Source organism: Phacochoerus africanus, chromosome 12 (genome assembly GCF_016906955.1).
Source record: "Phacochoerus africanus isolate WHEZ1 chromosome 12, ROS_Pafr_v1, whole genome shotgun sequence".
NCBI classification, from domain to species: Eukaryota; Metazoa; Chordata; class Mammalia; order Artiodactyla; family Suidae; genus Phacochoerus; species Phacochoerus africanus.
The window spans coordinates 53,929,486-53,944,667 of NC_062555.1; the positions used below are offsets into that span (position 1 = coordinate 53,929,486).

Here is a 15,182-nt window from a genome sequence, read left to right on the forward strand (position 1 = left end):
TGTTGCTATTTCTTGGGCCGTTCCCGCGGCACATGGAGGTTCCCAGGCTAGGGGTTGAATCGGAGCTGTAGCCACTGGCCTACGCCAGAGCCACAGCAACTCGGGATCCGAGCTGCGTCTGCAACCTACACCACAGCTCACGGCAACGCCGGATCATTAACCCACTGAGCAAGGGCAGGGACTGAACCCGCCACCTCATGGTTCCTAGTCGGATTCGTTAACCACTGCGCCACTACGGGAACTCCTTTTTTTTTTTTTTTTTAAGGTTGGCCCTTCCTGTTAGATGTTAGATTGAAATCAGACATGTAGGGGACCTCCAACTCAGCTTCAAAAGAAGCCATATATTTGACTGTTCTAAAAAGGAGATGCATTCGGGAGCTTTTATACAGATGGAGTGGACAGAATTTCAGGATGATTAGCTGTGACAGGTGAGAAGAGAGTTGTTGAATATAATTAAGAATTTCTTGAAAAAAAAGGACTTCCCTGGTGGTGCAATGGGTTAAGGATCCCGCATTGTCACTGCAGGGGAGCAGGTTTCTGCTGTGGTGCATGTTGGATCCCTGGCCCAGGCACTTCCACATGTCATGGGCATGGCCAAAAAAAAAAAAAAAAAAAAGAATTTCTGCTTGGGTGACTGGACAGATGGTAGGCCCATAAGGTGAGATGAGAAGCACAGGATGGGCAGCAGCTTTGGTGGGAAGATCATTCATCCTGTCTGAGGAACTGGTGTAGCTGTTGGACAGATGAGTGAAATACCTGTGGGATAGGGGTGTGATGTCCACAACCATTTGGAAAAATGGGTCTGAACCTCAGGAGAGAGATTAAGCTTGGAAATACGGCCTTAGGAGTCAGCCTCAGAGATCTCATCCACAAAGACTCAATTCTGGAGAGTTCCTCCATTTAAAAGGTGTTCTAAGGAAACAGAAAGTTGAAGAGGAGAGCAAAGGGAAGAGCCAGAGGGGAAAATGGGGAACTGCTCTATGTCCCAGAAGTGAGGGGAGGAAAAATAAAGAGAAGGAGCCATTGAAACTGTCATAAGGGCAAGAGCAGAAAAGTAGATATGAGATTTGGAGACTTGGATCAATCAATTCCCATCAACTCCAAAAGAATAAAACAGTAACACTAAGATGTTTGTGATTTTTATGTGATTAAATATGTCCAAAGAGTTTCCATTGAGGCTCAGTGGGTTACGACTCTGACTGGTATCCATGAGGATTCGGATTCAATCCCTGGCCTCGCTCAGCGGGTTAAAAATCTGGCATTGCCATGAGCTGCGGTGTAGGTCGCAGACACAACTCAGATCTGATGTTGTTGTGGCTGTGGTGTAGGCCAGCAACTGCAGCTCCAATTTGACACCTAGCCTGGGGACATTCTTATGCTGCAGGTGGGTCCTAGAAAGCAAAAAAAAAAAAAAAGTCCAAAAGTAGGTATTCAATAATATACTCATTATGTGAAAATGACTTTCTAATGAGTTGGCCATTAGTTGGACTTTCTAATGTGTTACAAGACACAGTTCTATGTGATCAGCTATGTATTTCTTGTACCTGAAGCAGACCCTGGAGAATCTAAGGAGCAAATTTCTTCTAAATCTAATTCTACATACAGTTCAATATTCAGTTACTAAAAAATGCCTTTCCTCCTTCCCATTTTGTCTCCTTGATGCTGTTTAAAGCCTCATTGCCTTCTTTAACCTAATTTTCTGGAGATGAGGGCCGGCAGGTGAGAGGCGACCTGTCTGAATCATTGCATTCACTTGGTGGCTTCAGTTATTTGTAATTTATCATTTCTGGGAGCTCTGTGGCATAGTTTTCATTCCTGATTCCTTTTTGAGATCTTTCAATATCAAAGATCTATTTCTCAGTGCGATTCCTCCTACCTGGAGGTTTGTGCTAATTACAACTGATGCTGACTTTGCTGGCTTCTAGGGAATGTCATCTTATTATGTCCCTTTCTTTGTATTTATAAACACTGGTTTGCTCAGTTTCATTTATTTGAAGATATATATCTCTCCTAAGGAACTGGAATCTATCTTTGGAGCACATGTACATCCTTTGTATACTCCTCAACACTATTGCTTTCTTTTTTTTGGGAGGTGGGGGGGCATGCCCACAGCATGTGGAAGTTCCAGGGCCAAGGATCAAACCCATGCCACATCAGCAACCTAAGCCACTGCAATGTCAATACCTCACCACAAGGGAACTCCTCAGCGTGATTTCTCAATTGTTGAATATTTTTATAATCAAGAACCCATTTTAAAAAGCTAATAAAAAAAAATTTTTTTTGGTCTTTTTAGGGCCACACCTGCGGCATATATGGAGGATCCCAGGCTAGGGGTCAAATCAGAGTTGTAGCTGCTGACCTATACCACAGCAACGTGGAATCCAAGCTGGACCTATGACCACAGCTCATGACAATGCCAGATTCTTAACCCACTGACCTAGGCCAGGGGCCAAACCTGAGTCCTCATGGATACTAGTCAGGTTTGTTAACCACTGAGCTATGGGAAAAGTTGTGTTGCTGGCTCAAGGCAGAGCCCTGCTTTGATTGGAATCTACTAGTTGTTGAGTGATCAGGGCACTTTGCCTAGAAGTCCAAGGGCTCAGGGTGGGGTGGGGAGGGCTGCGGGGAGGGAGGATATTGGCACAGAAATCTTTCTCTTTGTTGTTCAGCCAGGGTCTTTGAGGGGGCTGAGAACATAGCCCTCTTCCTTTCAGCCTGGCTTGTGAACAAATTGAGAAACAAGACAAAAGAGAAAGGCAGACGGAAGATGAACATTTTCCTTTAAGGCTGATGAAGGCTGGGCTGGAGGGTGTGGCTTATCCCCGGGGAAACTAACATGGAGCGCTAGGATTTTACATACTATCCATCCAGGCAGGGCCCCTGCCTCCCTGGAGCCCTGAACCCTTGGACAAGCCAAGTGGAAGTCCTGCTCTCAGGGACAGCTCACGCCCAAGAGGAACGTGGTGGGGAATGCCCGTGCCAAGTCGATCCCTCCCAAATGTACCAGTCACACGAGTCACCCCACCACCCCAGGATGTGGTAAATGAATGGGCAGAGATGTAGGAGGGTGGTCCCAGGACGCTCTTCCCAAGGAAACACCATGAAGAGGGGAGACATTCCCCTTGAAAAGTATTAGCATGACTAGACCAAGGTCAGTGGCTGGGAAGGGATTCTGGGGATCCCTGGGTGGGGAGAGCTTGCCAGGCACAGCAGGTAACTAACTATACCCTGTCTGCTCCTGTCCCAGGCAACTCAGCACCATGGGATCCTTGAGCTGATGGCCTGTGTGTCTGTGTGTGTATATGTGTGTCTGTCTCTCTGTATGTTTGTGTGTGCATGTCTGTATGTGTCTGTGTGTGTCCATGTGTGCCTATAATTATTTCATGTATTTCCTCTGTAAAATGACTATACAGCATCTCTTAGTAGAAAGTCTTAATACTTCCCCCTCTTCTTAACGCTCCATGACTTTTTTTTTTTTTTTTGTCTTTTTGCTATTTCTTGGGCCGCTCCCGCGGCACATGGAGGTTCCCAGGCTAGGGGGGTCTAATCGGAGCTGTAGCCACCGGCCTACGCCAGAGCCACAGCAACGCGGGATCCGAGCCGCGTCTGTAACCTACACCACAGCTCACGGCAACGCCGGATCCTTAACCCACTGAGCAAGGGCAGGGACCGAACCCACAACCTCATGGTTCCTAGTCGGATTTGTTAACCACTGCGCCACGACGGGAACTCCATATAGAAGATATTCTTATTTTCATTTGCTCTAATAGTTGTTTTTCACATAAGACTCTAGTTAAATATTTTATATTTATGGCAATAAGATGGGTGTTTAGTTCTCAAAATAGACTGCTATAGCATTATTTGTTTCTTGACTGGCTGACTTGCATGTTTTTGTCTCTGAAGGGTCGTGGGCTCTCTAGATGCACACATTTATCTATATGACCCTTTTGTCCTGCCTTCTGGCTGCTGAAACTCTGATTTGAACCATGTTTTACAAGGAACTAATCTGAATGCTTATGTTCAAAATAAATATTGGTTGCCATTGGCAATTTCCAGCTTCTCTTTAGAATGTCAGTCCCTTCTAACTTGGCTTTCAGCACAGTCAGCTTATCGACTTATATTTTCTTTTTGTGTTCTCCCTTTAGCACCTGGTCATTTTTATTTTTTTTTAGTATTTTATTTTGTTTATTTTTTTATAATTTATTTTTTTCCCACTGTACAGCAAGGGGATCAAGTTACTCTTACATGTATACATCTTTTTTTTCCCCCACCCTTTGTTCTGTTGCAATATGAGTATCTAGACAGTTCTCAATGCTACTCAGCAGGATCTCCTTGTAAATCTATTCCAAGTTGTGTCTGATAAGCCCAAGCTCCTGATCCCTCCCACTCCCTCCCCCTCCCATCAGGCAGCCACAAGTCTATTTTCCAAGTCCATGATTTTCTTTTCTGTGGAGATGTTCATTTGTGCTAGATATTAGATTCCAGTTATAAGTGATATCATCTGGTATTTGTCTTTGTCTTTCTGGCTCATTTCACTTAGTATGAGATTCTCTAGTTCCATCCATGTTGCTGCAAATGGCATTATGTCATTCTTTTTTATGGCTGAGTAGTATTCCATTGTGTATATATACCATATCTTTTGAATCCAATCATCTGTTGATGGACATTTGGGTTGTTTCCATGTCCTGGCTATTGTGAATAGAGCTGCAATGAACATGTGGGTGCACGTGTCTCTTTTAAGTAGAGTTTTCTCCGGATAGATGCCCAAGAGTGGGATTGCGGGGTCATATGGAAGTTCTATGTATAGATTTCTAAGGTATCTCCAAACTGTTCTCCATGGTGGCTGTACCAGTTTACATTCCCACCAACAGTGTAGGAGGGTTCCCTTTTCTCCGCAGCCCCTCCAGCACTTGTTCTTTGTGGATTTATTAATGATGGCCATTCTGACTGGTGTAAGGTGGTATCTCATGGTAGTTTTGATTTGCATTTCTCTTATAATCAGCGATGTTGAGCATTTTTTCATGTGTTTGTTGGCCATCTGTATATCTTCTTTGGAGAAATATCTATTCAGGTCTTTTGCCCATTTTTCCATTGGTTGATTGGCTTTTTTGCTGTTGGGTTGTATAAGTTGCTTATATATTCTGGAGATTAAGCCCTTGTCCTTTGCATCATTTGACACTATTTTCTCCCATTCTGTAAGTTGTCTTTTTGTTTTCTTTTGGGTTTGCTGTGCAAAAGCTTTTCAGTTTGATTAGGTCCCATGGGTTTATTTTTGCTCTAATTTCGATTGCTTTGGGAGACTGACCTGAGAAAATATTCATGATGTTGATGTCAGAGAGTGTTTTGCCTATGTTCTCTTCTAGAAGTTTGATGGTGTCCTGTCTTATATTTAAGTCTTTCAGCCACTTGGAGTTTATTTTTGTGCATGGTGTGAGGGTGTGTTCTAATTTCATTGCTTTGCATGCAGCTGTCCAGGTTTCCCAGCACCTGGTCATTTTGACATGCAGGTTACAGTTCCAAGGCCAGATGTAAAAGGTCAAACAGAAATCTTGAAATGGTATTTAAATAAAATAAAGTTGGATCAGTGTAAGTCTCATTCTATGTTACAGACATTATCTTCATAAAGTGGTAATACATCCATTCTGTTTGTGGTCCTTACTCAATATGTCTTAAAAGATAGATTCCTTTAAATGTCTATTTTTCTCTCCATTTGTCTTTAAAGTCCATTCCTTAATTAGTGTGTATCCAGAGATTCTCTCATTTTGAGGCTTGACTTGAAAGAACGTTTTCTTTTGGTGTTGAGATGGATAATACTTGATGAATCTATGTATAAGTGTTTCTTCAGATGAATATAAAATATAAAAGAATACAAAAAACACCTGTGTATTGTGAGCACAGTACCTGATGATGTAATCGCTTTGAGGCCAAAAGAGGGAAAGCAACCTATAAAAACACATGGAAATATCAGGCCCCGCTTGAAGAATAAAAGTGGCCGTTAAAGGAGTTCCCATCATGGCTCAGCGGTTAAGGAATCTGACTAGCATCCTGAGAAACTGCTCGGAGGAGCCGGGGTGGGGGTGGGGGAGCCTATATATATATAGGAGGGTTTTTTTGTTTTGTTTTGTTTTGTTTTGTTTTGTCTTTTTGCTGTTTCTTGGGCCGCTCCCTCGGCATATGGAAGTTCCCAGGCTAGGGGTGGAATCGGAGCTGCAGCCACTGGCCTACGCCAGAGCCACAGCAACATGGGATCCGAGCCACGTCTGCAACCTACACCACAGCTCTCGGCAACGCTGGGTCCTTAACCCACTGAGCAAGGGCAGGGACCGAACACGCAAAATCATGGTTCCTAGTGGGATTCGTTAACCACTGGGCCACGACGGGAACTCCTGTACAGGAGTTTTTTACAACGAAGTTTAGGTAGGAGGTGTTGTAGAATTTCCAGAAATCGCCACATTGGACACTCGAGGAAGATGGAGAACAGCTTCATGACGCTGGCAGGTCCACGGGGAATCGCTTCCCAATCATGGACCCTGAACAAAAAGGGGGAGATGCCTTTATAGTGCTTACTTAACGTATCTAACATGCTGCATTAATCTTTAGTTACATGCAGGATACAAAAAGATGTATAGCTGTACAGAATGCCTTATATTGTTACTTTAATGATTAACCTCTAGCACATTGTAGCTATTTTTGAATTTCTTTAGAACAATGGGGACCTGGAGTTTCTCAAGTCCTAAAGACTGTTTTTCTCAATGCCCTCGTATGAGTCACCTTAAGTTCACCAAGATGGACGGTGGCAGCAAAATGGCTTCGCTCTTGTCAAGCTCCCTATTCCCTTTTCCACACCCCTACATAGGAAAAAAAGAAGCCTGAGCTCAAGCCTGAAATCATTCTGTTGACATGCATCTCAGCTATCAGGGCCAGTATCCTGTGTTTTCACAGCCTGAGTTTCCTGGGGCTCGCAGTTAGAAGTGGCTGCAGTCTGATGGCTGCTAGATGGCAGGTATTCTTTGTTTCCTTCCTGAGTTCCCTCAGGGCTCACCTGCTCACTCTTGGAGGTGGCAACATTTGCATATGACTGTGTGACATCCTTTGTTTTATCAACTCAACTACAGCCTGGGCTGTAGTCTACTTGAGATGCTGTCTCCTAAACCTAAGTCCTAAACCTAACTCTCAACTTTTAGGTTGTGCTTTTTTTTTTTTTTTTTTTTGTCAACAGCAACTAAGTGCAACTTGAGGGCTCAGAGACAGCAGTCTCCCTGAGAGACCAAATTTTGATTAGCTCAAGGAGCAGAAGAAATGCTTTAGAGTAGTTTATTTATTTATTTTTATTTTTTTTGTCTTTTTGCCTTTTCTAGGGCCGCTTCCCACAGCATATGGAGGTTCCCAGGCTAGGGGTCTAATCGGAGCTGTAGCCGCTGGCCTACACCAGAACCACAGCAACGCAGGATCTGAGCCATGTCTGCAAACTACACCACAGCTCACGGCAACACTGGATCCTTAACCCACTTAGCAAGGCCAGGGATTGAACCCGCAACCTCATGGTTCCTAGACAGATTCGCTAATCACTGAGCCACGACGGGAACTCCTAGAGTAGTTTAAGATTCGGACACATACAGCCACAGTGTTTGGTCCACAGTAAGCAACAAATGTAATTTGGCAGTGCTTGCTCTAAGAGGGCTTGCCGAGAATGGAAAACAATTTTTATGTTTCTTTCTCTCTTCCTTCCTCCCTTTCTTCCTTCCTTCCTTTCTTCTCCTCCTCCCTCCTCCCCCCTTTCTCCCCCTCCTCGCCCTCATTCCCACCTCTTCCTTCTCCTTTTTTAAAAATTTATGGCTGCATCTACAGCATGTGGAAGTTCCCAGGCCAGGGACTGAATCTGAGCTGCATCTTTAGAAACAATTAACGCAGTTTGGAGATAAGGGCAACTGCTGAGTTTAGAAATAAAGATAGAACTGTGGGGAGTTCCCATTGTGGCACAGCAGAAATGAATCCAACTAGGAACCATGAAGTTTCAGATTCCATCCCTGGCCTTGCTCAGTGGGTTAAGGATCTAGCGTTGCCATGAGCCCTGGCATAGATCTGTAGATGTGGCTCGGATCCCATGTTGCTGTGGCGTAGGCTGGCAGCTGCAGCTCTGATTGGACACCAAGCCTGGGAACTTCCATATGCCGCGGCCCATGGCCCTAAGAAGAAAAAAAAAAAAAAGAACTGTGGAGTTTGGGTCTCTTCAGATTCACTCATTGACTTGTGAAAAGCTGTTTAAAATTTACATCTGAATTATTTCTCAGGTGTAGGGTGTTCAGAATCTGGAAGTAGTAATTATGTAAATCATGAAATCATGTGGCTGTAGGAAAATCAGAGCAACCTGGTTTTGGCTTTTCAAATCTTTTATTGTCTTTCCTAGGACCACCATTAAAAAATAAGCAGAGAGAGACGACCAAGAAAAGCTTATTAGAGTACGCTGAATTTCCTAGTTAACCTCTGCAAAGATAAAAATCATTTCTATGAATTTGACTCTAAATGAACTACATAGAAAATGTAGGAGTTCCTGCTGTGGTGCAGGCTCTCGAATTGTTGCAGCTGCGCCTCTAAAACTCAGAGAGTAATCAAGGCAATTGATAGCGATGGTTCTAAGGATGCCACTGTGGGAACAGGATTTAAGCTGGAAAGCGGAATGAGCAGGCATGGTGGAACAGCCGGGTCCAGGAAGAGGGATGGGCCGCTGCGACCAGCGCTGACTTTCTAGAGGGGGGGCCAAGATCCCTAAACACCCCACCAAGTCTGGCCAAGAATCAAGCACCTTGCGTCTCTAGAGGCATCTTGGCCGCCCGCCTACGCCCCTCCCACCGTCCCGCCCCGCCCCGCCCCTTCGGCCGCGGTCCGGCTGCGGACGGCGGTTCCTGCGCCCCTTTTGAAGCACAGCGGGAGGAGGCCGGCTGGGTGAGCCTGGCTGTCGGGAGAGAAACACGCAAGCCCAGCGCCGGGAGTTGCGCTTTCCCGGAGGCACCTTGGGCCAGGCGCTCGGGGTTCCCCGAGGCCCGCACTCTGCCGGCGAGCCCCGGGCCTCCCCGCGTGGGCACAGACTTGCGCGCCCCGGCTGCACTGCGTCCCGCCGCCCAGCGCCACCCTAGCCGCTCGCTTGCTGAGCCTGCTGCTGCTCTGCCTTGGCCCTCCCGGCCCGCGCCCGCCGCGGCTTCCAGCTGCCCTGAGTGGAGACTGCTGAGCGAGGGCCGCCTCACGGAGCTGGCCCAGGTCATCCTGACGAGGTACTGGCGCTGCACCAAGAGGGGCACGGCCTTCACAGCTACCTGCTCGGGCAGAAGGGGGCCAGCGACGCGGGCCTCTCCTGCGCCGCCGAGATCCAGATGCCCAGCGACCAGGCTTGGGCGTCATGCTCCAGGTGCCCGGGGTTCCAGGCTCAACCTCAGCGGCCTGGGTTATTTCTCCTGCCACTACCACCGTGGTCCAGGATTACTCCTATCTCTTCTTCCTCAGGTGAGTCCGCTACTTCATGCCCATACCACCCCCCTATTGGCGTGACCAGGCTGGTCATCTTTATCCAGAGCAGGATCAGGAGCTCCTGCGGATACCCGGCCGTGAACTGTTAGAATATGCCTTGGGCTCCTTCCTTTACTTAGTATTCTTTGCTACATCTCCTGAAGTCGCTACAAAGTTCTGGCTATCTCTGGCTGAGAGTGTTGGTCAAACAGGGATGGACAGAAGAGTACTTCAGGCAAAAGCTCAAGGTTGTTTCCAACAACAAATAGCGGAGCTATTCCAAATAGCGAAGGTTTATGGGGGGGGAGGGGGGCTGGCTGCTGGGGGCAAGACCCTGGTCACCTGATCACAGTGCTTTGAGGAGAATAAAGATAAATCAGGCAGGAGGCCCTGAGTTCCATGAAAGTTGGTCTGTGCCCCAGATGAAATGCTTGTGGATGCGAATTCAGGCAATAGGTTAGACTGAAGTTTAAAATAAAGAATAGGAGGTGCAACCCTAATATAGGTGGAATTGTATATTTTCAACTGGATTCAGTGGGAAGTTTGGGATGGATGGTGGTCAAAACAAAACGAAAACATTTTGAAATCAGAATGTTGTTGGAATTCTGGCTCTTGTTCTTCCTGTGAGTTTGAGCAAGTTACCTTTTTAAGAAGCTGAATAGGAGTTCCCGTCGTGGCGCGGTGGTTAACGAATCCAACTAGGAACCATGAGGTTGTGGGTTCGGTCCCTGCCCTTGGTCAGTGGGTTAACGATTCGGCGTTGCCGTGAGCTGTGGTGTAGGTTGCAGACGTGGCTCGGATCCCGTGTTGCTGTGTCTCTGGTGTAGGCCAGTGGCTGCAGCTCCGATTCGACCCCTGGCCTGGGAACCTCCATATGCCCTGGGAGCGGCCCAAGAAATAGCAAAAAAAAAAAAAGAATCTGAATAGCCTCACCTTTGTAATGTGAAAAAAACAAGGTTGGTTGAGAGTAATTCATGCAGAACACCTGGTGCAGGTTAGCTGCTGAAGGCACTGTCACTCTCTTTTCACCTGTTTCAATGTCAGGATGGACCACGTGAAATGCAGCTCAGCTGCCCTCTTGTTTCACTCTCTTTAGTTCATATCACCTGCGTGCAGACCTCAGGGCCAGGCTTTTCCAATAGCAAAGATATATGGAGAAAGGGCCTTTGGGGGTCGTAGGGTCTGGGCTGGTAAGACCCTGGGACACGGGCTTTGAAGACTATGGAGGTGATTTAGGTCAGAGGCCCTCTTTGATTGGAGACTCCTGGCCTCTCATGCAGATCCATGAAAGTTGGCCTGTGGCCATGATGAAATGCCAGGGGATAAGAATCCTGGGAAAGGATTCAACTGAAGTTTGAAATAAAAAGCAGCAGGTGGAACCCTAAACACAATGGTTGTCTCCAGTCGAAGGGGGAGATTGATACAGATAAAGGAACCTCAGAATGGAATCTCACCTGTCAAGATAGTGAATGAATGAATCCACAGTTGTGATGAGTGATTAAGTCCAGTTGCCCTAGTCCATAAAGTAGCATTGAGGATATTTGGAATGACCATGACCTTGGTCTGCAGACCTGCTTTTAGTTCTTGAGATATTATGTCACTGAGAAAGAAAGTAGTAATTTCCACAGTGGGCTGTCGTAAGCTCATGGCAACATGTTTTCCTTACTGAACCCAGAATACCTAAGTTTTGAATACGTGGCGTGCTGCAGTTTTGAATACGTGGCGTGCTGCGTGTTGGCTTGGGTAGTTTAGATTAAGCTGAATTCTTTTTTTTTTTTTTGTCTTTTTGTCTTTTTGCTATTTCTTGGGCCGCTCCTGTGGCATATGGAGATTCCCAGGCTAGGGATCTAATCGGAGCTGTAGCCCCCGGCCTATGCCAGAGCCACAGCAGCTCGGGATCCGAGCCGCGTCTGCAACCTACACCACAGCTCATGGCAATGCCGGATCGTTAACCCACTGACCAAGGGCAGGGATCGAACCCGCAACCTCATGGTTCCTAGTCGGATTCGTTAACCACTGCGCCATGAAGGGAACTCCAGATTAAGCTGAATTTTAAAAAAATTGCTGAGAAGTACAGTTTGTAAATAAAGTCATTAAGGAGTGAGGCAGTACCCTCTTGATGAAGAAAAACTTAACTCGGATTTTTCATGCTTCTATTTAGAGAAAATACTGGGAACCCAGATATAAAACTACTCAATAATAAAACTTTATTTTCCAAAGAAAAAAGAGCCAGTTGACTGAAACAGAATTTTGTTGTATGTAATTTAAAAATATGTAAGAGAAAATGCCAGGAATAAGCAAAGGGCACTTCTCAATGTGTCTGTTTAGAAATGGTCTTCTGAGTTCCCATCATGGCTCAGCGGTAACAAACCATACTAGTATCTGTGAGAATGCAGGTTCAATCCCTGGCCTTGCTCAGAGGGTTAAGGATCTGGCGTTGTCGTGAGCTGTGGTGTAGGTCCCAGATGTAGGCTTGGATCTTGTGTTGCTGTGGCTGTGGTGTAGGCTGGCAGCTGTAGCTCCTATTCAACCCCTAGCCCGGGAGCTTTCATATGCCGCAAACGCAGCCCTAAAAAGCAAAAAAATAAAAAATTTTAAAAAGGGATATAAATGAATGATTTATGAATAGAAATAAGACTCACAGACACAGGAAACAAACTTATGGTTACCAAAAGGGAAATGGGAGGGATAAATTAGGAGTTTGGGTTAACACATACACACTACTATATATAAAATAAACAACAAGGGCCTACTATATAGCACAAGGGACTATATCCAGTATCTTATAACCTAAAATGGAAAAGAAGATGAAAAAGAATATATATGTATATATACATACACACTTGGCTATATACCTGAATCTTTCTTTGCTGTACACCTGAAACTGACACAACATTGTAAATGAATGACAATAACATCTTTTTAATTAAAAAGTGAAGTGCTATTGTCATCCTCTTTTTATTGATTATAATACTAAAGCTTAGAGAATTTAAGAAATGCGTTTCCTGGAATTGCTGTTGTAGTGCAGCGGAAATGAATCCAACTAGTATTCTTGAGGATGTTGGTTCAATCCCTGGCCTCGCTCTGTGGGTTGGGGATCCAGTGTTGCCATGAGCTGTGGTGTAGGTCACAGATGTGGCTCAATATGGTGTTGCTGTGGCATAGGCCAGTGGCTACTGTTCTGATTAGACCCCTAACCTGGGAACTTTGATATGCCGCAAATGCAGCCATTAAAAGCAAAAAAAAAAAAAATTATCTCTGAAGGTAGGATGTAGTAACAGTTTAAGGGCATGTATTTTTATTTTATTGTTTTGCTTCTTAGGGCCATATTTGCAGCATATGGAGGTTCCCAGGCTAGGGGTTGAATTGGAGCTATAGCTGCTGGCCTGTGCCAGAGCCACAGCAACGCAGGATCTGAGCCACATCTGCAACCTACACCACAGCTCATGGCAATGCCAGATCCTTAACCCACTGAGGAAGGCCAGGGATTGAACCCACAACCTCATGGTTCCTAGTCGGATTCATTTCTGCTGCACCATGGCAGGAAGTCCTAAGGGCATGTATTTGTGGACAAATTGGACTTTCAGTGTCTCCCTCAAAAGCAAAACAAACAAAATTGTTTTCTGTCCAACAGACAATAAGTAGTAATGGTAGGACTTGAACCTGGGTGAGTAGAAGTGGCCATCCTTTCACCAAGAAACAAGGAATACTCTGTAAGAAGGTAGGCCGCTTGGAAGATACACAAATAGACAAACACGGACAGATGCACATACTCACCTGTGACCCAATTCATCTTTTGGAAAACCTTAAGGATAGACTCAAGCAGTATGAGGCAGAGAAACAGTTAGAGATAATAAGAGCCAAGGGAGACAGTGTAGTGTAATTGGCAACACTGGCATAGTCTTTTACTGACTTTTGTTTCAAGATGGTACCCCCATGGGTGTCCAGTCAACAGCTCTGCTTTTATCCTCTTTCTCATTAGGATGGATGAAATTTATAACCTCTTGCCTCATGGAGTTAATTTCCAAGGTGCCATCTTCTGAGACACTCAAGAGAACAGAAGAAGGTTTTCTAGCTCGTTCCAGTTTTCAAATCATTCCCAAGGGCAGCAACTGGTGACTTTTTCCAGTGACTGGGAGATCCAAGAAGAAAATAGGTAAGACTTGGCTATACCCTGAGCCACAGCAAATAATAGAATAGGTACATCTTGTGTGAATTTTGTGACCAAGAACATCAAGTGCACTCTGCTGGAAGCCCAGACCTAAGAGTATTCCCTGCCTGCCTTCCAGCAGTTAACAAACACTGCTCATAAACTTTGGATTCCTGAGGCTTTAGGGTTCCTCACAAAGTGGGGAACAAGATGCAATGAAGGTTGGCATGCTGTGCCTCAGTTTCCTCTTCTCTAAAGTGGAAGCAATAGTAGCATCTACACCATAGGACTGATGCAATAGGATTTAACTGTGTCGGAAGTGTAAATGTGTAAAGCCCTCAGCATAGCGCTTGACAGAGCAAGAGTCAATAGGTGTGAGTTATCTTGACTGCTGTCATTACTAGGACTGCTACTACTGTTACTGATAGCATAGGGCTCTAAGGAATTTTCTAAGAGGAAAGAAAAAGTCCTCAAGGAAATAAAATGGAAAAAATGGTCATTGCTAACACTTCCATGATTCTTATCTACAGTTGTTAATATGTAGGTACTGGAAACCAAGCTAGTTGTAGAACATAGGCATCAAGATAATTTGGGCCATGAATGTATAAGAGAGATCTTTTAATCTGGGGCAGATGTCACAGTTACAGGGACATTTTAAAGACTGTCACTTTTACCAAGGCAGATGCATTGCCACAACTGAGCTAGGATGACTGTGGGACCAGTTCAGGTGAAGCAGTGGCCCACTGCATCCTGTCCCTCATCTGAGATGTTTTTAGGGCCTTGTGCCAGACTGCTGGAGAGAGTTCTGATGTGGGGATGTGGGTGTCTTCAGGGACAAGGACTTTTTTATGGATTAATGAACTATATTAGGAGCTTCCTTCTTTCCATTCATGTATGATGGCTTTGAGGGAGGTGTCTTTCTTTGGTCTGGTAGGTTGGCCTAGGGTAGCAGCCTTGTTCTTGCAAACCTCCTCATCTACCCGGGGCTCCCTGACACCAGGAGGCCATTAGCGTGTTCTTTGCAGAGAAACTGTTGCAGGATGTGCAGGAAAATCATTGATGCTGACTTCCCAGACATTACCAAGGGTTCCTTCTTTAGGCCCACCCTACCAACAGATATGGATGCATCTAACTCCTTCTCCATTGTTTGCCAGAACAATCTGAGTGCTTGTCCTTTGTGAGGTTCCCAGGCCAAGGGTCGATTTAGGGCTGTAGTTGCTGGCCTACACCACAGCCACAGCAACACGGGATCTGAGCTGCATCTGTGACCTACACCACAGCTCATAGCAATACTGGATCCTTAACCCACTGAGCAAAGCTAGGGATCAAACCTTCACCCTCATGGATATTAGTTGGGTTCATTAACTGCTGAGCCACAACGGGAACTCCTGCTCCCAACATGGTCCTAAGCACCTGTTTGGTTTTTCTTGTTTTCCACTCTTAATCTGTACTGGCACCCATTCCGTATTGAACTGGACCTACCAAGTGTAAGCCTGAGTATCCCTGGCCTAGGTCAGACCTTAGCATGTTC

General features: G+C 45.5%; 1 pseudogene; it reads left to right on the top strand.

Moving 5' to 3' along the window:
- The window catches only part of LOC125112478 (striated muscle-specific serine/threonine-protein kinase-like), a 52,519-nt pseudogene that overhangs the window by 10,275 nt on the left and 27,062 nt on the right, over window positions 1-15,182 (top strand).